Source organism: Bubalus bubalis, chromosome 21 (assembly GCF_019923935.1).
Source record: "Bubalus bubalis isolate 160015118507 breed Murrah chromosome 21, NDDB_SH_1, whole genome shotgun sequence".
Classification (NCBI taxonomy): Eukaryota; Metazoa; Chordata; class Mammalia; order Artiodactyla; family Bovidae; genus Bubalus; species Bubalus bubalis.
This window is the reverse complement of record NC_059177.1, coordinates 37,129,937-37,153,076: the sequence shown is the minus strand read 5'-3', so window position 1 is coordinate 37,153,076 and position 23,140 is coordinate 37,129,937. Positions and strand designations below refer to the sequence as shown.

The 23,140-nt window shown below is 44.6% G+C and overlaps 1 protein-coding gene across 8 annotated transcripts in view; it reads right to left on the bottom strand.

Annotated features, from left to right (window-relative positions):
- PRICKLE2 (prickle planar cell polarity protein 2) overlaps positions 1-23,140 on the bottom strand; it is a 388,704-nt gene that overhangs the window by 149,325 nt on the left and 216,239 nt on the right. Inside the window, exon 1 of one of the 8 annotated variants that reach the window (XM_006069736.4) lies at positions 20,015-20,648. The exons of the other annotated variants lie outside the window; for them this stretch is intronic. The gene's annotated coding sequence lies outside the window, so the exon portion shown is untranslated. Of the gene's footprint in view, positions 1-20,014; positions 20,649-23,140 lie in introns of those variants that run through there. 8 annotated transcript variants of the gene reach the window in all.

Sequence of the window (23,140 nt, the reverse complement as noted above, 5' to 3'; positions counted from 1 at the left end):
GCGGCCGTTAAGTTCCCCTTAACATTTCTGTCCAGAGGCAGAGTCCATTTTGCACGCAGGGCAGAGAAGTATGAGGAGCCATCAGAGACTGGGACTTGCTCACATCTGGGTGTCTGTTACTCACTGCCACTCCTCCTGACTGGTGAGCCTGAAGCTTTCCATCTCCAGGTCTGCGTCTGGACTCCTTTGCCCAGGTTGGGTTTTCTTTTGCTGCGTAGCAACCCCGTTACATTTGGGTATTTTAACTCATAACATTTCCCATCCAGTTTGTCCACACTCAACAAATATTTACCAAGCTCCTAATACACACCAGGCTCTGTTTGAGGGTTTGGGGACACATAGATGAACATGACAGACATACTCCTCTGCCCTGTACTAAGGATGGGGGTCTCGCCACTCTGCACACAGACATGATTTATTGCCTGTCTGGTCTGACCTTCCTATGGGTGAACTCACATTTTAATGGAACACACTGGAGACATTATAGCAAAGAGTTTAAGAATGCATTTGAGTCAAACCAAGATGATCTCAGTATTAACAACAACAATAGGCATAGCCTGCACTCAAGCCAACATTCTTCCCTCACTTCCAGTATGCGCCTTCCTTTCTTTGGAATCTGACAGGCTTCATTCAGGCTTGGCTCCACCACTGACCTTGTGACCTTGAACAAATTAATAATTGCTGTGAGCTTCCATTCCTCCCCTGTAAATGTATGGTATCAATAGTTTCCTACCTTGTAAGGCTGCTGGGAGGAATAAGTGAAGTGCTTCATGCAGGACATAACAAAAGGAAAAATACAAGGCAATCAAAAGATGGGGACAGACTCTGAATCAAAAAAGCCTATGAAAACAACCTCCCCCACCAGCTTTCTCTCCCAGGAAGGTTCATACTTGGTCATCATCAACTATGCCCACCCACTGCAACCACATACTGGAGGGAGCAGTGGAGGTGTGTCCCCTCCCCACCCAGGGGTTGCCGGGCTGGAGAAAATTGAGCATGAGATTAGAACACCTTCAGCTGATATGGTAACGGAGGGGTGGGTGCCATCCTGCACCACCTCAGTGCTGATCTTGTACCTCTAGGAGAACATTTCCTCTGTGACACAATTGGTCTATTTGCTGGCCATTTGCTGGTCTATTTGAAACTGTTTTCAAGTGGCAGGAGCTTTTCTCTGTACCTTGTATAATCCCCTTCCTTGCCAAGCCAGAAGGCAGCCTGCATAATGGAGGGAGTATTGGCACAGGAGTTGGGGAATTCACATTAGAGGCTTGGCTGCTTATCTCCACAAGTCTTTGCCTTCCTCTGAAGACTCCTGAGAGTCCCTTGGACTGCAAGGAGGTCAAACCAGTCAATCCTACAGGAAATCAGTCCTTATTCTTCATTGGAAGGACTGATGCTGAAGCTGAAGCTCCAATACTTTGGCCATCTGATGCAAAGAACTGACTCATTTGCAAAGACCCTGATGCTGGGAAAGACTGAAGCTAGGAGGAGAAGGGGATGACAGAGGATGAGATGGTTGAATGGCATCACTGACTCAATGGACATGAGTTTGAGCAAACTCTGGGAGTTGGTGATGGATAGAGAAGCCTGGTGTGCTGCAGTCCATGGGGTTGCAAAGAGTAGAACACAACTGAGCGACTGAACTGACTGACAGGGACTTGGTTCCTTCGGGGGTAAAACCTCAGTGGATTACACCAGGGGTCAACAAACTTTTAAAATAATGGCTCACTGAGAAAATATTTTAGGCTTTGAGGGCCATGTAGTTCACAGAGTCTCTGTCACAACCACTTAACTGTCCCTGCAGTATGACAAAAGCCACAGATAATACATACATAAAAGGGCACGGATGTGTTCCAAGAAAACTTTATTAAACAAAAAAGAAAAGCTGCAGGCTGGAGATGGCCAGAGGGCCAGAATATGCAAACCCCTAGATTAAATGACCTCTTTTTCACACCTTCCGGTTTGGATTTCCATATTTTAAGTATTCAAGATGCATCCCCCATCTGGCCTTACAGAAAGTTCAAAGGCTAGACAGTTCTAGGTTGAAATGAAAAGTTCAAGAAATAATAATAAAGATATCAATTATGAAGTAATTGCTAAGTACCAAGTATTCCGCAAATGGCTTTACGTGCATTATCTCATTTTGTCCTCCAAGCCATTTGCTGAGGTAGACACTATAATTAGTCCACATTATAGGTAAAGAAACTGAAACTTCAGTGGTGCAAGGAGCCCAGTGAACGTCATAAAAATGAGAAGATGCAGAGCTGGGATCTGAAGTGTTATTTGACTCCAAAGTCCTTGCTTCAAACTACTGATTTTTTGGATTATCACAAAGTTATTCAGAGTCCTACCCACACTTGTCTCTTCACCCTCACCCTGGTTATTCTTCCATCAACCCTCCAGAAGTTCATGGGAGAAACCCCGTCCTTGCATGCCACATAAATCAAAAGACCGGGCCTAAAAATAACACAAGAGTTCACGATGCTAGATGACAAATTGCTTTTTAATGCATAATAATTGACTCCTTGACCAGCTCAAGACCTCTCGGGGGCTGGAGTACCTACAGCATGCCTTATTTGGAAGGTGAACAAATGCTGGACCCACTGATGAGAGACCTGCAGTCTATCACCCAGGAGGACGCAGCTCCGTTTAAAGAATCCTTTCAACTGAGAAGGAGGGAAAAAAAGCAGCAAGGATCTACATCTTAAAGTGGTTTATCAGTTTAACTACACTCAATACACTCAATATCTTGTAATAACCTAACCTATAAGGGAAAGCAATCTGAAAAAGAATGTATATACATATATATGTACACCTATGTATAACTGAATCACTGTGCTGTATACCTGAAACTAACATGATATTGTAAATCAACTGTACTCCAACAAAACAAAAATAAGTAAGAAATAGTCATAAACAATATTCTCGAGAAACAATGACCTTGAGGAAGGCAACTTGAAATGTGCATCAGTGAGGTTGGCTGATCTCACAGGAGGCGTTTCAAGGTGGGGCACCTGATGCTCCTTCAGTGCCTGGGCATCTCGCTCTCTGCACCTTCCACAGAGTCTCCCTGAGCAACTCGCGATGATTAATAGCATCTCTCTGGGGCCCTGAGATGGACAGAGGCTCCTGATCACAGGGGTGTAGACTGTGGTGCAACCAATGTTCCCATCTCTGGCTTGGCGACAGACAACTGCATTGTCCAGAGAGTTCCAGAGTCCACGGCAGGTACAGAGAAAATGTTAATGCAACAGTCCACTAAATATTTAACAGTCTCTCCTTAGCCTGCTGATGCGATTATGCAGGAGCCTCATTACTAAAACCTACTTCCACCTCCTAATTGATGGGATAGATTCCTTTACGCTATCACACAGAAGGTTTAGATACACCTGAGTCATGAATACAGTACAGCGAGGAGCAAACCATTTGATGCCAGACCATCACCACTCAGTGAAAGTCATCCACTTGGAGAGAGGCTTTGCCCCTGTCCTCTAGTGTGACAGACAACCCTGAAACACAGCAAGACAAGACGCCACCTTAGGAATATGGATCAGCTATTTCTAGGGTGATGGTAACAGTCAGAGGAAGGTGCACAGAGGACAGAGCACTAAACCCATTTCTCACCTCTTAACCAACCCAGGCTAGTTGTTATTATTATAGTATAGTATATAATAGCTTTGTTGTTGTTGTTTAGTCACTATGTCGAACTCTTTTGCAACCCCATGGACTATAGCTCACCACGTTCCTCTGTCTATGGGATTTTCCAGGCAAGAATACTAGAGTGGGTTGCTGTTTCCTTCTCCAGGGAATCCTCCCAACCCAGGAGTTGAACCTGCGCCTTCTGCATTGGCAGGCAGATTCTTTACCACTGAGCCACCAGGGAAGCCCGGTATAATATCTTTGGCCAACAATAATTTGTCTCAGCAGATTTCATCCTTCCCACCCATATGGTCCTAATCATTTTTTGAGTCCAGATCAAATGTCACCACCTCTGGGAAGCTTTCCCTGTACCTCCCAAGTCAAAATGAATCATTCTGCCCCTTGTAATTCCATGAGCTCTGTTGAAAACGCTATTACAGCTTTTATCTCACAGGGTGCCTTCGGTATTATAATCAGGAACAACAGAATTGAAAGTGAAATCTCACGTCTAAATGCCTAGGTTACTAGCTGTGTGGTCTTAGATAAGATTATTTAAGCTCTCAATACGGTATTTTCTCATCTTTAAAATGGAAATGATGATGGCACCCCAAAGGCCTACTGTGACATTAAGTGGGAGAAATGATTTGGCATTTGGCAAGCACTCAAATATACTAGGCCCTGTTGGCTCAGACGGTAAACTATTTGTCTGCAATGCAGGGGACCCAGGTTCAATCCCTAGCTCATGAAGATCCCTTGGAGAAGGGAACGGCAACCTACTCAAGTATTCTTGCCTGGGAAATCCCATGTACAGGGGACCCTGGTAGGCTACAGTTCATGGGGTCACAAAGAGTCGGATACGACTGAGTGATTAACACACTTAAGCACTCAAATGCTCTCTCAGCTGGATACCCATATCTTTATCTATATCCATATCTACATACTGCATATATATATATGCATATACACGTATTTATATACGTATACATACATAAATAGGTAGACACAAAAATATGAAGTTTCAGATTCCTTCTACATATGTAGTATAAAGAAGTATGTAGTATGAAGTTTATGTTGTATGTGAAAAGTGTCTGAAACTTCGTACATAGCTTCCCACTCAGCATAAGAAGTTGGGAACCTGCTGGCTAAATTCTCAGCCAGAGCAGTGAGAAGGGTCACTTTAAGGGACCACATACCCAAGCACTGTTTCCTCACTGCCATGTCCTTGCTTTCATGCAGTGTGGTAGGTCGATGGGCTTACAGCAAGGTCCGCCAGTGTCCTCTCTGGGTGCATGCCTCAGCGGGTTGGTCGCTGCTCTTGTTTCCCGGTCTCTGTGATGGACAGACGGTTTGGCAGGATCTCCAGATATACACTCATGTTTAGGGGGAGGTAGGAGGCCGGGTTTAGGCTTCAACTACAGCCATGTGACCTGGTCTAGCCTTCACAGGGCTCTCCACTGAAGAATGATGGTCATCATTTTTCCTTATAGGTACCCTGGGAATGTCTTTGGAAGCAGGAAGGGTAAAAATCACCCGTCACCTCATTCCTAAACTTGTGCATGTGTTCCTCCTGGCAAAGCTTAAGGGCGGTCACAGGAGGGGGAGAAGTGAACAGGAGGCTGGGCTGACCCCGTTCAAATCCAGTCTGCTCCCACAAGACCTTGGGGAAGATACTCATCTCTCCAACGATACTCATCTCTTCCTGCCTGTTACATACACTCATCCCAGCCTCTCTCTTGCCCCCTCAGGAACAGGACTGCAATCGTTGTTTACGCACATTAACAGCTGGAGGAGATACTATATTGCCCTACCTCTTCTGCAGAGTTGTGTGGTCACATGACCACGTTCTGGCCAAGAAGGTAACAGTGGGCTTGGGTGGGACTTGGAGAATCTCCTTAAAATACAGTAGATGCGGGAGGGAGGGGGGATAAATTAGGAGTTCTGGATTAACATTTATACACTACTATATATAATACAGATAGCCAACAAGGACTGACTGCATAGCATAGGGAGCCATGCTCAGTATTTTATAATAACCTCTAATGGAAAACAATCTGAAGAAGAATGTATGTTTGTATGTGTGTGTATAACTGAATCACTTTGCTGTACAACTGAAACTAACATAATGTTCTACATTAACTATACTTCAAAGAAAAGCCCCAAGAGATTAAAAAGAGAAAGAGGAGATACTCTCTTTTTCTCCCTTTGTGTTTTGCTGTCTGGAATACAGATGTGGTGCAGCAGCTGGGACAGTGGAATGACCCTGAGGAACAGAAACATATCCTGAGGTTAGCAGGGCTGGAAGTGAGAAGCCTAGGTCTCTTTGACATAGTGAAACTGCCAGACCAGCCCTGTACATCCATCTCTAAACTCCTTTCACAGGGAGAGAAATACATGCCAACTAATCTACGCCACTGGTAAGGTTTTCTCAGTCCTGTGCAGCTCAACTTCATCATTACTGATAAATAAAGCTCAGCAATAATGTAAATAGAATTATACCCTGCAGGCCAAATCCAGTCCACCACCTGTTTTTGTGTGGCTCAGGAGTTAAGAGTGATTTTTAGAGATGAACATTTGCAATCAATCTGAGAGGAAATGATAACTCTAATCCCCACTGGCTCAAAAAAGAATTCTATCCTTTTCATTAGTACACCTGTATTATGAAAAAGTTATACTCATCTGTTATCATATTTTGAATTTTTCAATAAAAAATGTGGTGGAAATCTGCTTTTTCATTACTTAAATACCTACAAACTGTCCTTGATTTTGCCTTGTCCTGCAAAATGTAAAATACTTACTATTTGGCTCTTTACCGAAAACATCTGTTGACCCATGATATAGACAAGTTCTAAATACACTGCTAATCTTATAGAAAATGCTCAATAAATGACATCTATTATTATAAGTAAATCTCCTAAAAAGCTTGGCAATGAAGTTACTCTATTATTTGTTCCTTTTTGCAAGATCTTATAACCCTATGGAAAAGTATGGCTTAATTCTTTGTTGACTTAGTGAAAAAAATCTTCCAGTTAACCTTACCCTTCCCAAGCATCTCCACTTTCTTTGACACTTCTTGGTCACCAGGCAATAAAAAATAAACATAACAAGCACAACAAAGACACAATACATTGTTTCCCATTCACCAGTCATAGACCTGTACCTTTAAGGCCACCTAACCAAAAAAGGGACACAGTGAGTGACTCAAAGGGATAAGACAAGGCTAATTTTATTTACATCTCTCTAGAACGTTTTGGTAACTGGGCCCGCTATCCTTCCTACATTTCCCCACCTAACTCCAGATGTGACTGGTGTAAATTGCCCATCTGGTGCAAATAAATGGAACCTTGGGCAAAGTCACATGTATGATTCCACCATTCGCCACATGGTAGTAATGCTTCAATCGTGGTCAGACTCAATCTGGGCATCTAGGAAGAGCCTCTCGTGGAACAGTTCAGGAGCAGTTCAAACGTGAGTTCCAACCTTCTCCAACAAAAGGAAAATTACATGGCTGAGTTAAACTGGCATCTCCCAACCTTTTTGGGCAATGGTGCCAAGTTTCTGGCTCATGCACATATTTCTCAGCCAGTCTGTGTCTGCTCCTTTCTCCACCCTTCTACCCCCAACCTTCAGTTGGACATGCTCTAATCTGTAAGAGTTTGAGTTGTTTCAAATACCAGGCTTGGGAGTATGAAATGAAGGTGCAGAACAAGTGCAGCAGCGGCTCCAGATGGGGAAAGAAAGGGACTCTGGCGGCCCTCACTGGGAAGAAAGGGCTTGGCGCTGGCATAGGGGTGTAACTGAATGCGGTGGCACTGAGTGGGACGCTGGGAGACAGAGCCTTGTCTCTGGCTGGGTGTTGACTCTTTCGAATTACCACATCCAGGCTCAGCCCCCTGGAAGGCAGGCCAAGGGAAAGCACTCTGGAAAGTGTGGAGGTTCAAAAGATTTCAACACATCAAGGAAAGAGAGGCTTCGCCAACGGCTTAGGAGGTGCCGGGTAAGCCTGGGAAAGGGATCAGCTCCTTTAGATCATCCGTCACCCTTGGTTATGAGTTATTCATGTTGCAAAGAATCTGAAGCAGGCAGTTGGAATGGGAGGTGGGGGAGAGAGTTTCTGATTAACAGTTATCATGTATTTTGTCTCAGCACTAAATGTTCCCCAGGAGGATATATCTGAATGTCTCTTGCAGCATTCTCTGTAATAGCCTCTAACTAAAAACTAACCAAATGCCCATGGGGCCGGGGGTCAGGGGTGGGGATGGGATGGATACATTGTGATTTACTTAAAAACAGAATTCTATACAATTATAATGAATGATCTACAACCACATACAACAAAATGACCGAATCTCACTAACAGAATGTTGAATGGAAAAAACCCAGGTACAAAAAGAGGATGATTCCATTAGAGTCAAGTACAAAAACAGGCAAAACCTATCACACTAGAAGAAAGGCAGGGGCAGGAGGGCCACTCTGACACTGGTGACATTTTATTCTTAATCTGTGTGCTGGTGACAGGGCTGTTTTCCCTTTATAAGCACAGGATATGTTCATTTGAAAAGATTCAAAACATACAGTGTGACCTCTAACAGATAGGGAATCATAGTTTGCTAGTTTTGAAAGAAGCCCTGGATATTTCAGGGATGAGACACCCACATAAATTCATTTGACCATAAGGTTCAAAGAGAAGGGATACAATCATAATGTTAGTAGCTGTAACAATAGCAAATATATATAATTATAGTAATAAACTCATGTTTATTTACTCAATGTTCACCTGTGCCAAACACTGTACAAGTATTATTTAATCTCTATAATAAAACTATAAAGTATATGCAATGACATCCCATTTTACAGTGGAGGAAACTGAGGTTCTGAGGGGTAAAGACATGCACCCTGACCTGATTTAAGCATATGGATGGGATGCAAGTCAGGGAAAGTTCTTGGCAAAAAGAGACCTGGATTCAGGTCTCCTAACTTTTGAGTCAACATGCCCCTGGAGGGTTGAAAACTGTCCCCCTAAAAATATGTGCATATCTTAAGTCCTAGAACCTGTGAATGCTACCTTGTTAGGAAAAAGGGTCCTTGCAGATATAATTAAATGAGGATTTCGAAGGGAGAAAGTTATCCCAGCTCATCTGGTTGGGTCCTAAATGTCATTGTGTACGTGTCCTCATTAGAGTAAGGCAGAGAGAGACGTAACGCGTGCACAAAGGACAAGACAGCGTGAAGATGGAAGCAGATATACAGAGATGTGGCCACAAACCAAGGAATACCAGCTGCTGGCAGTTTCAGGACCTGGAAGAGGCAAAGAATGAGTTCTCTCCCAGAGCCTCTGGAGGGAGTATGGCCCTACCAACACATTGGTTTTCAAACATCTGACTTCCAGAACAATGAGAGGATAAACTACTGCCAATTTACGGAAATTTGGTAAAGCAGCCATAGGAAATGAACATACTCTGCCTTAACTAAACATTCACGCACCATCGTGTAAACAATATTTTATAAGATGGCCACAGGAGTCCCTGAGAAGCATCCTGGGATCACACAGGTTTGGGAATTAATCTCAGACAGGTTTCTTTACACTAGGACTTCTCAAGATGTTTAGTATGTTTATTGTGCTTTACGTTTCTTGGAGAAGGGGCTATAGTGATGCAGAATTGCCCAAACTTCACAGGAAGAGCCGAGCGAGCAGTCCCAGGAAGATCTGCAGTATGCCATGCTGACAACACTGATGACGGCCACGAGGGGACGAAGGCCTAAAACATTACGAGTTACTCCTTTGCCAAGTTCATGATCACTGTTTAAAGCCTCCCAAGCACAGAGGATGAGATGGCTGGATGGCATCTCATGGATGCCAGGAGACTGACTCAATGGACAGGAGTTTGAGCAAACTCCAAGGAGACAATGAAGCTCAGGGAAGCCTGGTGAGCTGCAGTCCATGGGGTCACAAAGAGATGGACACAGCTTAGTGACTGGACAGCAACAACCACCACAGCACAGTAGTTATCACATCAAGAGCTGGACTGGATGAGCTCCACAGGGCCTTCAAAATCTAACAATTCTTTATGTGTAAAACCAGACATGGTTCTTGCCCATGGCAGACATGGCTAATCAATCACAACACAATCCCCCAAGCTCTGATAGGGTCCCCTAGTCCTCAACCAGAGCTCCAGGCAAATAAGGTCTATGTACTATTCCTGTCCTAGTAACTCAACACACGCACAGAACACAGAAGTCGTTCAGTCGTGTCCGACTCGCTGTGATCCCATGGATTGTAGCCCACCAGGCTCCTCGGTCCATGGGATTTTCCAGGCATGAATACTGGAGTGGGGTGCTGTTTCCTTCTCCAGGGAGTAACTCAACAGACAATACAAATAAACAAACCACGGCTTGTGGGTTTTCAGAAACATCTGTATTATTTTCTTCTTGCCCTAAAAGAATGTTCTCATGCCCACCAATATTTATTGACTTTCCCCCCAGCTCCATTTCTAGAATGCACAACCTTTGCTCTGATTTCTAAACCAGAACTCCAGCAATGATGGTGAGTGGTTTTGGGAGCAGAGAGGGGAGGTTTGGGGCACTCTACATGCAGTCTAATCTTTGTTCTCTGGGCATAATTTTCTCCAACAAATTAAAATATACATGCATTTACTGCCCTCTGAGTTCCAAACCCATTCATGGAAACTGCAGTTGATTTTTTAAATCTTTACATCCTGAGTGAAATCCCAGAGCAGCAGCTGCATCTGATCAAACTTCCCCAGCAGGAAAGTTCAGAAGCTCGGGGTCTTCAAAGAAAACCATTAGCTGGGGATGCAATTTTAGAAGGTGATGAAACACGGATGCCTCACTCGTACTGTAAGAACACCTTTCTCAGTGGGGTATACAGACTTCCACAAGGGGTAACTACCACTGATCTTGTTTTATAATTTTTTTAAAAATCTGAAAATTACAAACATTAAGTACATGGAATCAATGAGGCTATGAAGCTTATCAGTCATACCTCCATCCCCTAAAAGGAAGAAGGAGTTGAGAACAGTAATAAACATATTCTTAATTTAACAACGTATATTAGGTACTTTAACAATCTATTTTAGGTAACAATTTTCTTGCAGTTTCTGTGTCAGACCCTGAGTAAGGTCATGGTTAGGCAGCTCTGTGAGCCCCTACAAGGTGGCACGAATTGCACACTGAGGTTGGACATTGAGTAACACAGTTTCCACCCGTCACAGATTTAGGGAGAGGCAGACAGTGATCACCAAGAAAAACAAATATTTTATACCTTGAGAAATGCTCTGGACAGAAAGAAAGAACATGATGTGGCAAAGAGAAACACAGTGAGTTGCAGGGTGGAAGTAGCAAAGCCAAGCCATGTAGGAAGTCATCTTGGCAGAATGACATTTAAGCTGAGGATGTTGATGATGAGAAGCTACTAGCCAGGCCAAGTTCTAGAGGAAGAGCACTCCAAGCAGGAAGAAGAGCAAATACAAAGGCCCAGAGGCAGGCAGGACGTTGGATGTGAAGGGCCAGAGGGGCTGGAGCATGGGGATGACTGGGGAAGAAGGTGTCCTTGCAGAGGCAGACTAGGGTCAGGCTTTGTTAAGATTGCGGGGAAGAGGGAGGCATCTCAAAGCCCGTGGTAAAATGTTTGGATTTTGTTCTTATTGGATAGGAAGCTGATGGAAGCTGTTACACGGGGGAAGGGTGAGAACTGATTTAAGCTTTAAAAACACTAGGTATTTGGGAAGGTTACTGAGTAATCAAAGTGAGAAACAATGGTCACCTATATAAAGCTGTGCCTGTGGAGAGGCGAGCGGTGTTCCCTTGGGGATAAACATCTTTTCTGTCATTGCTTACTGAGGTGTAATTTACCTACAGCCAAACACGTATCTTCTACGCAGAGTCTGATCCATTTTGACAGATGCTTATACCCATGAAACCCATACTCTACCAAGAACGTAAAGCAGTTTTTGTACCCAAGAAAGTGACTTCTAGTTCCCTTTCCATCAGTCTTCCCTCTCCCATGTCCAATGTGGGATCTGTTTTTGAGGGAGAGGTGAAAAGACTCATTTTCACTACACTAGACATGGGAGTGTGTGCAAAGAGAAAGATCAAAGATGCCAAAAGCTTGTAGCTCAAACAACTAGATGGCTGGAGGTCACCATTGGCTGCCCTGGTAAAGGCTTGGGGAGGAGAATATATCTCCAGTTGTGGTCTCACACGTCAGGTTCAAGAAGCTCACTGAACACCTAATGAAGATGCTCAGAAAAGAGTTGTACGAGTAAGCCTGGAGCTCAGGCGAGAGGTCCAGGCCGAAGACGTAAATCTTCACAGGAACTCATGGATGTAAGTCATCGCAGGAAGCCATGGACTGGATGATGTCAGCAAGGGAGCAAATAAAGACAAAAAGGAGAAGAACGAGAAGAGGATAGGAGCAGTTCAGGAGAAAGAGCAGCAAAGGAAATTGAGGCAAGAGGAAGATGCCGCAAGTAGGATACAGAGAAGTCTGCTGAAGGAAGGGGAAAACCACAGGAAGGAGGGAATGATGCACTCACGCAAATGTTCCTGGCCAGTGGAGGGTGATCCCTGCATCTTTTATTTCCCTGCAGAGTACCCAAAACTCTGTAGCGCAGGTCTCACTATTACAGAAAGTCCTGTACATATGAACCTTCAGGTTACGATCTTTCAAACATGTGAACATGTATTCCATCAACATCACACATGAGTGAAACTGCAGCTGGCCCTCTGTCTCCTACCGTTAACGATCCTTCAACTCTACCATCTCCCAGCTCGTCTCCCTGTTCCCATCAGTAACTCTCCATGCCAGCCCCTGTACACCAGCTGTTGTACTATACTACTGTGCTTTTCAAGGTACTGTACTGCATGATTAAACATGTTTCACTGTTTCTGTATGTTTGCTTTTTTATGTATTATTTGTATTATTGCAAACCTACTACTGCTGCTGCTACGTCACTTCAGTCATGTCCGACTCTGTGCGACCCCCCAGACAGCAGCCCACCAGGCTCCGCTGTCCCTGGGATTCTCCAGGCAAGAACACTGGAGTGGGTTGCCATTTCCTTCTCCAATGCAGGAAAGTGAAAAGTAAGAGTGAAGTCGCTCAGTCGTGTCCGACTCTTCGCGACCCCATGGACTGCAGCCTACCATGCTCCTCCATCCATGGGATTTTCCAGGCAAGAGTACTGGAGTGGGCTGCCAAACATACTACAGTACAGTACTATATAGCCAATTGTGTTAGTTGGGTACCTAGGCTAACTTTGTTGGACTTATGAACAAATTGGACTTAGGAATACAGTATTGGAAGGGAACTCATCTGTATCTAGGGGACTTTCTGTATTCTCATTTCACAGAGAAGGAAAGTGAGATGCAGAGAGGGAGTGACTTGTCTCAGTTCAGTTCAGTTCAGTCACTCAGTCAAATCCGACTCTTTGTGACCCCATAGTCTGCACGACACCAGGCTTCCCTATCCATCACCAACTCCAGGAGCTTACTCAAATACATGTCCATTGAGTCAGTGATGCCATCCAACAATCTCATCCTTTGTTGTCCCCTTCTCCTCCCACCTTCAATCATTCCCAGCATCAAGGTCTTTTCAAATGAGTCAGTTCTTTGCATCAGGTGGCCAAAGTATTGGGGTTTCACCTTCAGCATCAGTCCTTCCAATGAATATTCAGGACTGATTTCCTAAAGGACTGGCTGGATCTCCTTGCAGTCCAAGGGACTCTCAAGAGTCTTCTCCAACACCACAGTTCAAAAGCATCAATTCTTCGGCGCTCAGCCTTCTTCACAGTCCAACTCTCACATCCATACATGACCACTGGAAAAACCAAAGCTTTGACTAGACGGACCTTTGTTGGAAAAGTAATGTCTCTGCTTTTTAATATGCTGCCTAGGTTGGTCATAACTTTTCTTCCAAGGAGTAAGCCTCTTCTAATTTCATGGCTGCAGTCATGACCTGGGGTGATTCTGGAGCCCCAAAAAATAAAGTTTCTCACTGTTTCCATTGTTTCCCCATCTATTTGCCATGAAGTTATGGGACCCGATGCCATCATCTTACTTTTCTGAATGTTGAGCTTTAAGCCAACCTTTTCACACTCCTCTTTCACTTTCATTAAGAGGCTCTTTAGTTCTTCACTTTCTGCCATAAGGGTGGTGTCATCTGCATATCTGAAGTTACTGATATTTGTGATTGTGGGCAATCTTGATTCCAGCTTGAGCTTCATCCAGTCCAGCATTTCTCATGATATGTACTCTGTACATAAATTAAAAATGCAGGGTGACAATATACAAACTTGACGTACTCCTTTGCCTATTTGGAACCAGTCTCTTGTTCCATGTCCAGTTCAAACTGTTGCTTCTTGACCTGCATACAGATTTCTCAGGAGGCAGGTCAGGTGGTCTGCTATTCCCATCTCTTGAAGAATTTTTCACAGTTTGTTGTGATCCACACAGTTAAAGGCTTTGGAATAGTCAATAAAGCAGATGTTTTTCTGGAACTCTTGGTTTTTTGATGATCCAAGGGATGTTGGCAATTTGATCTTTGGTTCTTCTGCCTTTTCTCAATCCAGCTTGAACATCTGGAAGTTCACAGTTCACATATTGTTGAAGCCTGGATTGGAGAATTTTGAGCATTACCTTGCTAGCGTGTGAGATGAGTGCAATTGTGCGATAGTTTGAGCATTCTTTGGCATTGCCTTTCTTTGGGATTGGAACGAAAACTGACCTTTTCCAGTCCTGTGGCCACTGCTGAGTTTTCCAAATTTGCTGGCATATTGAGTGCATCACTTTCAGAGCATCATCTTTTAGGATTTGAAATAGCTCAACTGGGATTCCATCACTTCCACTAGCTTTGTTCGTAGCGATGCTTCCTAAGGCCCACTTGACTTCACATTCCAGGATGTCTGTCTCCAGGTGAGTGATCACACCACCGTGATTATCTGGGTCATGAAGATCTTTTTTGTATAGTTCTTCTGTGTATGCTTGCCACCTCTTCTTAATATCTTCTGCTTCTGTTAGGTCCATACCATTTCTGTCCTTTATCGAGCCCACCTTTGCATGAAACGTTCCCTTGGTATCTCTAATTTTCTTGAAGAGATCTCTAGTCTTTCCCATTCTATTGTTTTCCTCTATTTCTTTGCACTGATCACTGAGGAAGGCTTTCTTAGCTCTCCTTGGTATTCTTTGGAACTCTGCATTCAAATGAGTACATCTTTCCTGACTTGTCTAAAGGCTACTTACAAGAAGAGCTCACATCCTGATGTGTAACAGATTTGCCCCAAGTGCATTTGCAGCATGTTAGTGAGTCAGGCTACAAAAGGGGTTCTGGGGTCACATTAGCAGGGAAGGTACAAAGTGAAGTGAAATCAAAGTCGCTCAGTCATGTCCGACTCTTTGTGATCCCATGGACTGCCTACTCCATGGAATTCTCTAGGCCAGAATACTGGAGTGGGTAGCCTTTCCCTTCTCCAGGGGATCGTCCCAACCCAGGGATCAAACCCAGGTCTCCTGCATTGCAGGCAGATTCTTTATCAACTGAGCTATGAATGAAGGTGTGAAGTCATAGTTAAAACAGGTTTCCCTACTCCAGGGCTCAGAGCCTTGAATATGCTAGTATGAATTGTGATGCCTCAGAAAAGAGTTATAGGGTATTGCTTCTTCCAAATACACATGGAACCATGTTTTTGCTTTCCTGTTTAGAAGAACCATTCACCATACAGGTGTTTCCTACCACACTGTAGGGGAACCATTGCTAGAAGGCAACAGGATCATGGCTTCAAAATGTGTCAGAACAAAGTCTAAAGTGTTCTTACAGACGTTATGTCACTAGTAGCCAAAGGAGAAAGGGTTGACATGAACACTCCATTTTACAGATAATGGAGGCAAAGTGCATGAGGTTAAGTGGTTTGCCCTGTATCACAGTCCTGCAGCAATTAAGCAACTGGAAATCAGCCCTGGTCCATGAGCCCAGGGGCAAGAGAAATCAGGTCAGGTCAGGCCAAGGGGGAATCAAGCTGGAGACAGAAAATGAGGCTCCTCCTCGCCTCTGCTCCTTTCTTTACAACCTTCCCTTGGTGTTTGCTTTCTGCAGGAATCTATCTGGGGGGAGGCGGTTATGCAAAAGATGGAGGAAAAAGAGGGGCTCCATGTGGGCTCAGCTGACAGGCAACAGGGAAAGGCTTCAGTCCTGTTGGATGTGTGAACTGTGAACAGTCTTGCGGGAAGAGCCTGAAGGAAGTGTCCGGAGAAAAAGAAAGAAGAGACACTGGGGACTATGGAAGGAGCCCTTAGAGGACACAGTGAAGCCTTATGGATTCCAAAAGCTGCAGGGCTGAAAAGCACCTCCCCTCCAAAGTACTCAATCTGACCTTTTGTCGTCTTGGCCCAACAGTTAGAGAACTGAAGGCGAATGAGCCAGACGCTCCTCCACGATGAACATGAATCACTACACCCCACGCAACCTCCCTACGTTTGGCCACAAGAGGCCCTCATGGACTGCAGCCACCCGCCGCATACCTATGATGTCCCGGCAGGGAAGGGTGTGGCACAGAGAGTCGGGGGAGGGGTCACTAGATCCAAACTAGATCCAAACGAGAAGATTGGCGTGAGCGCCAAGGACACTGAGTTTGGACAGTCACAGGTTTTAAGTCCCACTTGGTAGCTTTGTGACCCAGAGGAGCTACTGAACCTCCCTGAGCCTATGCTTCCTCATCTGTGAAACAGAGATGATAACTGCATCTACTGTGCCGGGCTTACTGTCAAGATTTTAAAGGATAATAAATGAAAAGGCAAGTGTGTCCCCAGGGAGAGGCCAAGGACCCACCAGAGATGCTTCCTAAAACACAGATTTCTAGGTCATACCCGAGACCCTGAGAAACAGACTCTCTGAAGGGTATTCTCATGCATCAGACTGTCTAAGAAAGCTTGGTAAGACATGGTATTCTGTGCTTGGCAAAGACTCAGGAAGTTAATAGCTAATGGTTGCCATCATCAATTAGAACATGTTAATATGAGACATTTTCTCTAGGCTAGACAAACTGAGGTTCAAAATCAGACTTTATCTGAAAGCTAACTCAATAGATAATCATTCATCCTCAAAAACCTAAATAAAGCCTCAATCCCTGGAAACATTATAGCATAGGTGAATACAAAGGGATCTTTTGTAAATGTGACTAAGAAATCAAGTGGTCACTTTTTTTTTTCTTTTTTAAAGAAAAAGCAGCACAAGGCAAACTTTCAGAGATGTGATAAGCAATGTCACCTACACACTCCCTGATGTCTGGTATCTTGCCTGGAAAGGTGTTTCATGAAGAGGGAGACCCTTGTGATGGGTATGATTACTGTATGCAAGCTGACTACTAAAAGTCAATTGTGAGGCAATTCTCAAAGGCCTTTGGGCTACACTTGCAGGGAAATCATACATGAGTTTTCCCTGACACTGAGTTCCACAGTACCTGCATCTGTCTGTCCCCTCCACTGACCCTCCATCTTTTGTATCTTCTGGAAGACATCCAGATAGAAATCTTTGCAAAAAAACGAGTCTTCCTCTGCTTGTCACACAGAGCAGCAGGGTATAAAAAGACAACATCACCCTCTGCAACGTCCCCCCCTCCTCCAAAAAAAAAATCAAAACTGCATGGCAATCAAATGCTAAGTATACTGGGAAAGAATCCTTTGTCATTTAGACCTTGAGAAAAAAAAAAAAAAAAAACAACTTTTTGGGAATTGCTCCATGCAATTTCCATAAAGTTTCATTATATTCAACTAGGATTACCATTGTTTTAGTAGCTGGAAAAAAAAAAAAAGATTCCCTTTGCTTCCTCTCACTGACCTCAGAGTATCACACTGAGTTTCTATTCACCCAGAGCGCTCCTATTTGATTACACAGCGAAGAGGTGCTTCACGTGACCAGGTGCCTCTCAGAAAAGATTCAGAAAACTAGCTTGGGGAGCAGAGCATCTCTAAGATTATCAGAAGCTGCAGATTTCTGTAAACACTACACAAAGCAGGGCCTTGGACCCTGTGGTTGTCCCTGGCCAGCATTTAATTGCCCATTCTTCATTTTACTGATGTGCTTCAGGGGTAAACCCAACACAGAACCACCACCCTGCCTTCTCAGCAAACAGTTCGACAAAGACCATAAATGTCACCACCACCAAACTGGTGAGTATTAGTTCAGACCTCTGCCTCTCTCATTCCTTGAGACATCTGTGTCCCTGAGGAAAACAAGCCGGGCTTAAAGGAAATCTTGGGGAAAAGAGCCAAGAGCTTTTCCTGTGAAGGCTAGTGGGAGGAGGCCAACAGGGAAGTAGGCTTGATAAAACAGTCTTAAAAAGCTCATTGAGGGACTGAGCAAGTTATTTCAGTTTCTTAAATGGAGGCACCACCCCCCCCCCCAAAAAAAAAAAAAAAAAAGAAAAGGCTTGTTGAGCAAGAAGCTTGACAGGTTGGGAGAGGTGGAGGGTATCACTGCAGAAGGATCGCCTGGTAACAGAGCTTTCTTGTATTACACCCAAAGCTGTGTACCATCTGAGCCTGATCCGGGAAAATACTCAAATCTCCTGGTAATTTCCTGCAGACAAGACATTTAATCATCTCCAAGCCTCTACCACAAGAGAAAAAAAAAGAAAAGCAAAAAACCTAAACCAAATGATTCACACTCTTAAAAATGAATCTGCCTTCGGAACACGAACTGTTTTCTGCTCTTGAAAAGCAGCCACGATTTGTTATTCTAACAAAGTGTTCCCTTCCTCCAAACAGAAATAAAAGTCGCTCAAGGAGGGCTTGTGCTGATTTCTGTTCTGCGTTTTTTGAAACTTCCACCCAGTCAACAGTTTCTCCTGGCAGGTTCTCAGAAATCCAGGGAGAGCTGGGGAGTCGGTGACTGAGAACACAGCATCATTTTTATAAGCCTTCCCCACCCCCCCAGTTTTTGGCCCCATGGGAAGATGTTTTATTGCAGGACGAGCAGAGTTAGCTGCACATATAAATTCTTCACTGCTCAGCTCACTTGACACCTTTATCTGAGTTGCCCAACGGCTGGGAGGGTTTGGCAATTGATGATTTGAACAAGGAAAGGTCCAAATCCTCCCCAAGTGGTATGTGTTCTGTCTGTACATACAGGGCTGTGTCCATCTCTCTAATTACTCAACTAGTTGCACAGCTAAAAACATCTGTTTGCAGAAGGCAAGGAACCCAAAGTATACAAATGATTCATAACACCTAAACAACTGCGAATGAAGGCCAGGCCAGTCCAGCAAAATGACGGCTGCTCTAAGCCAAAATAATTTAATATGGGCGGAAATGGAGTTTGGCAATTCATGCATCAGACTTTGCTTCATTTTGGGAAGGCATTTCTCCTAGGAGCCTCGTCTTCAATTAAACACATACACACACACCCCATCCACCACCCCACCCTCCCCCACCGCCCCACCACCCCCCGGCCCTCTGCATTAGGCTTTAAGTTTGCTCATGTGTACCTCAGGAAAAACAGACTGGGGAGAGGGACGAAGCTCAAAATGCATCTTTTAAATAAACCTTACCCCTCCCCCACTCCAATCCCGATGGACTATTTTGGTTTGGAAATTTCCCAGTATACAGCTGCCTAGGCACCCCAGATCTGCAGACTCTCAGGCTTCACTAAGTCCAAAGTCTCCCAGCAGCCAAGGGGGTACATCTGCAAATCTGGACAAGCAGGGGTTCTAACAAATTCCCCCCAGGAGCTTTCCCCATCCCACAGACTGTTTTATTCCAGCTAGGAAGGCCAGGAGAGGGAGGTCTCTCCCCCACCTCCACCCCCAATTCAGGGAGAATAAATGAACACATTTCTGAGCTGCTTCATTATAGATAATCTACCAAGAAGAACAGCAATAGGCATTTTTAAAGTTCTAGGAAAACGAGCCATAGGAACGTGGGGAGAAATACATCATCTTTTAAACCAGACCTTCCTGGAGACATCACACATTTTTTGAGAGTCTAAGAGAAATAAATAAGTAGGTCAGGAGCAATCCATTCATTTCCAACATTTGAGGGAAATGAACTGTTAAGAGATTAAAGGCTTTTGAAAAAAATCAAGTTCAGGGAAGTTTAAATGTTTCCACCAAAAAAGTCCTAATACAATAACAGGGTCCGTGACTCCTGACACTGTTACTATTATTGGTTAACCTAGTGCTCAAAGGCTGGGAGACGCTCATATCAAAAAGATCCCAAAGTCCCTTTCCCGGAGCTCCTGACCTCCGCAGCGTCTGTGCTGCAGGGCGCATCTCTTCCAGAGGTTACTGTCCCACCTTAAGGCCCCTCTTCCTGGTCTCCACCAGGAGCACACGCACCGCTTGGGGCACCCCTGCCCTGGGGCCCCACTTACCCGGCTCAGCCTTGCATCTCTGCTGCTGCGGGGCCTCCACCACCGGGATCTAAGGGGGTTGCGGGGTGGGAAGGGGCCGCAGTCCCGGGCCAGGGGATGCGGCTGCGGCTAAGAAGCCCAATGGGGCGTCCGCCGCCAACCACCCGGAGCCAAAGGGGGCCCTGCAGGGGCTCCGCGCGAGGGAGGTGACATTCCCGGGGCTCAGCGATGGCAGCTGCTCCCTGCACAGCTCCGGATGCAGGAAAACCTCTCAGGTCCCGGGGAGAGACGCTTCAAGCTCTCCAGGCTGCCTCCCCGCTGCTTAAAGGGACGCCTCCCCACCTACCGTGGTGCTTATTGGTGAGAATTTCGAGCCACAGGCCAATCCTAGGCCTGTTCCCAAATTGAGATTTCAATCAAGGGAGCTACTGCTTTAAAATTAGAAAAGGCTGATGGGGGTGGGGAAGGGGCTACGGGCCACTTTCAGTAGCAGAAGGACACAGGCGCTCTGGCCCTTGCTCTGTGGAGGTCCCTAGCGCTGGCAGGGGAAGCAAAAGCCAAATTTCGCTGTACAGCAGAGCACAGGAGTAAGGCAGGAAACAGGCTGCTCCTTGGCCTTCACCCCTCCCATCTTGCTCATCCTTCAAGGCTCATCCCACTCATCACAGATTTGAGGACTCTCTTAATTACTGCGAAGAACCCCCAGCTAGGTGCTTCCAAATTCTCCCCACTACTACCCCCCGCACCACAACCTTGGGGGCACTCATCACACTTTCACTGTTTTTTGCTTAATCTGTCTCTCCCTTTATACTGTAAATTCCACCACTGCAGGGCTGTTTCCATCTCTCACCACACTGTATTACCTACCTCCTGCCTGGAACACTGTGAGCTCTCAGTAAATATTTGTTGATGGAATAAATGAACGAATAAATGAAGGAATGTACACTGACACATCTTGTGTCGGCTGTGACATGACAAATGTTAATTAAAAGGTGATATTCAAGAGGCCAGCTGTTTCTGTTGTAGTCTCAGCCTCTTACAAGTTATGGAACCTGTGCTTCAGTTTCCTTGTTTGTAAAGCATGATCATGAAATCTCATGCAGTTGCTGTAACGATGGTGTTAGCGCAAATCTGGACTAGGAGGTACGCCCAATCAACAGCTATAGCCCACTGGATAGTCAAGAGCTGGTGTTTCTGAAATCAGAATACATTTCCTGGGGGTTGGGATGATCTGACTGCTGGTTTGGCTTCTTGGTGAGTATGTGGTCATTCATGAAACAGATGTGAATTCTGTACCTGCTCAGTGCCAGACCTCATGCAAGATGCTGAGGTGACCACTCCTAAGGGGAGTGGAGGTGTGTACTAAGATTTTCCAGAGCTATAGAACCAGTAAGGTGTATAGATAGATATGCAGAGATTTATTATAGGAATTGGCGCCCTATATGGAGTTACAGAGATGGAATAGTCCCATGGTCTGTAGCCTGTGAGTTGTTGGAGAATCAAGAAAGCTAGTGTTATAATGCTGGACAAATACAAAAGCTTGAGAACTGGGTGCCAGGGGTGCAAGTCCTGGCCCCAGTCCAAAAGTCAAGAACCAGGAGTGCCAATGTCTGAAGGCAGGAAAATGTGGAAGTCACAGCTCAAGCAAAGACAGCAAATTGATCTTTCCTCCACCTTTTTGCTCTGTTCGGACCCTCAACAGATTGGAAGATGCCTACCCGCACTGGTGAAGTAGAAATCTTCTTTTGAAGTTCACTGATTCAAACACTAATCTCTTCCCGAGACTCCCTCACAGACACACTTAAAACTAATGTTACCATCTATCTGGGCATCCCTTGGCCCAGGCCAGTTGACACAGGAAATTAATCCCCATCACAGCACAGGGGAGAGACAGAGCAAAATATACAAAGAGAATTATGTTAGATGTATAGTCAGCAAAGACATATGATCAGGAATGTTTATTGGAGCACAGTTTATAACATTACAATAACTGAAAACTGCCACCCAATAAAAATAGGGGAAATGGAAAAATAAATTACAGAACACCTATTTCTGGAATACTACAGTCATGAAACAAAAGAAGCAGAGTTAAGTGCACTAATAAACAATAAACTTCAAGATATATTGCTAAGTACAGTGCAGAAGGTAAAATATATCCCTGCTTGATTAAATAAATCTTCATGTATTATATGGGCTTCCACAATTGCTCAGCATGTAAAGAATCTGCCTGCAGTGCAGCAGACAGAGGTGATGTAGGTTTGATTCCTGGGTTGGGAAGATCCTCTGGAGAAGGAAATGTATCCCACTCCAGTATTCTTACCTGGGAAATCTCATGGACAGAGGAGCCTGGCGGGCTACAGTCCATGGGGTCACAAAACAGCTGGACATGACTGAGTGGCTAAGCATGGATGCATGTGTTATATATACATATGTATGCTGTATGTGCATAAAATGTTTCTAGAACTATGCCTAAGAAAATGGTAAAGCTTATTATTCTTGGCAAGGTGGTATGAGAACTAAGCAGGTCTACAGTGGGAAGGAGACTCCTCTTTCACCATATATTTTTGTATATTACTTATTTTACCATGAGCTTGTAATAAGTTCCTGGATCTGGCAAGATGGTAAATGATGACAGCCTGAAAATTCCAACTCTTCAAAGACCCTAGATACACTAGATAAAATATAACCAAAATTACTTTAAGGGCTTAGCTGACTCACAATTAAGAAAGGAGAGTACCCAGGTAGAAAAAAGAAGTAACTAAAAACAAGAATGATGAAAATGCAAATTCATGCTGGGGATATGAAGCAGAAGGGAAGATGGTTGGCAACAGGAGAACAGTCTGTCTTGGTTCCTAGGGGCCAGGGTTTGAATACCTAAGTAGGACAGAAGATGAGGCTTTGGAACAAGCAGAAGTAGGAAGTTGTTAGGAAAGTCCTCCAGAAAACCAGGAACACTCCCTGAGGGCTGCACCCTTGGGAAACAAATAGATTAGAAAAACTGTCAACCATCCCAAGGAAACTGGTCTCCCTGTGGTCTGAGCAGGAGGGAAACATTTAAGAATTAGAAATGTTAGAATTAGAAGAATTAGAAGCCCTCAGCCTATACCTTTCTTCAGAGTTGAATATGAACAATTAAAGTGAACATCA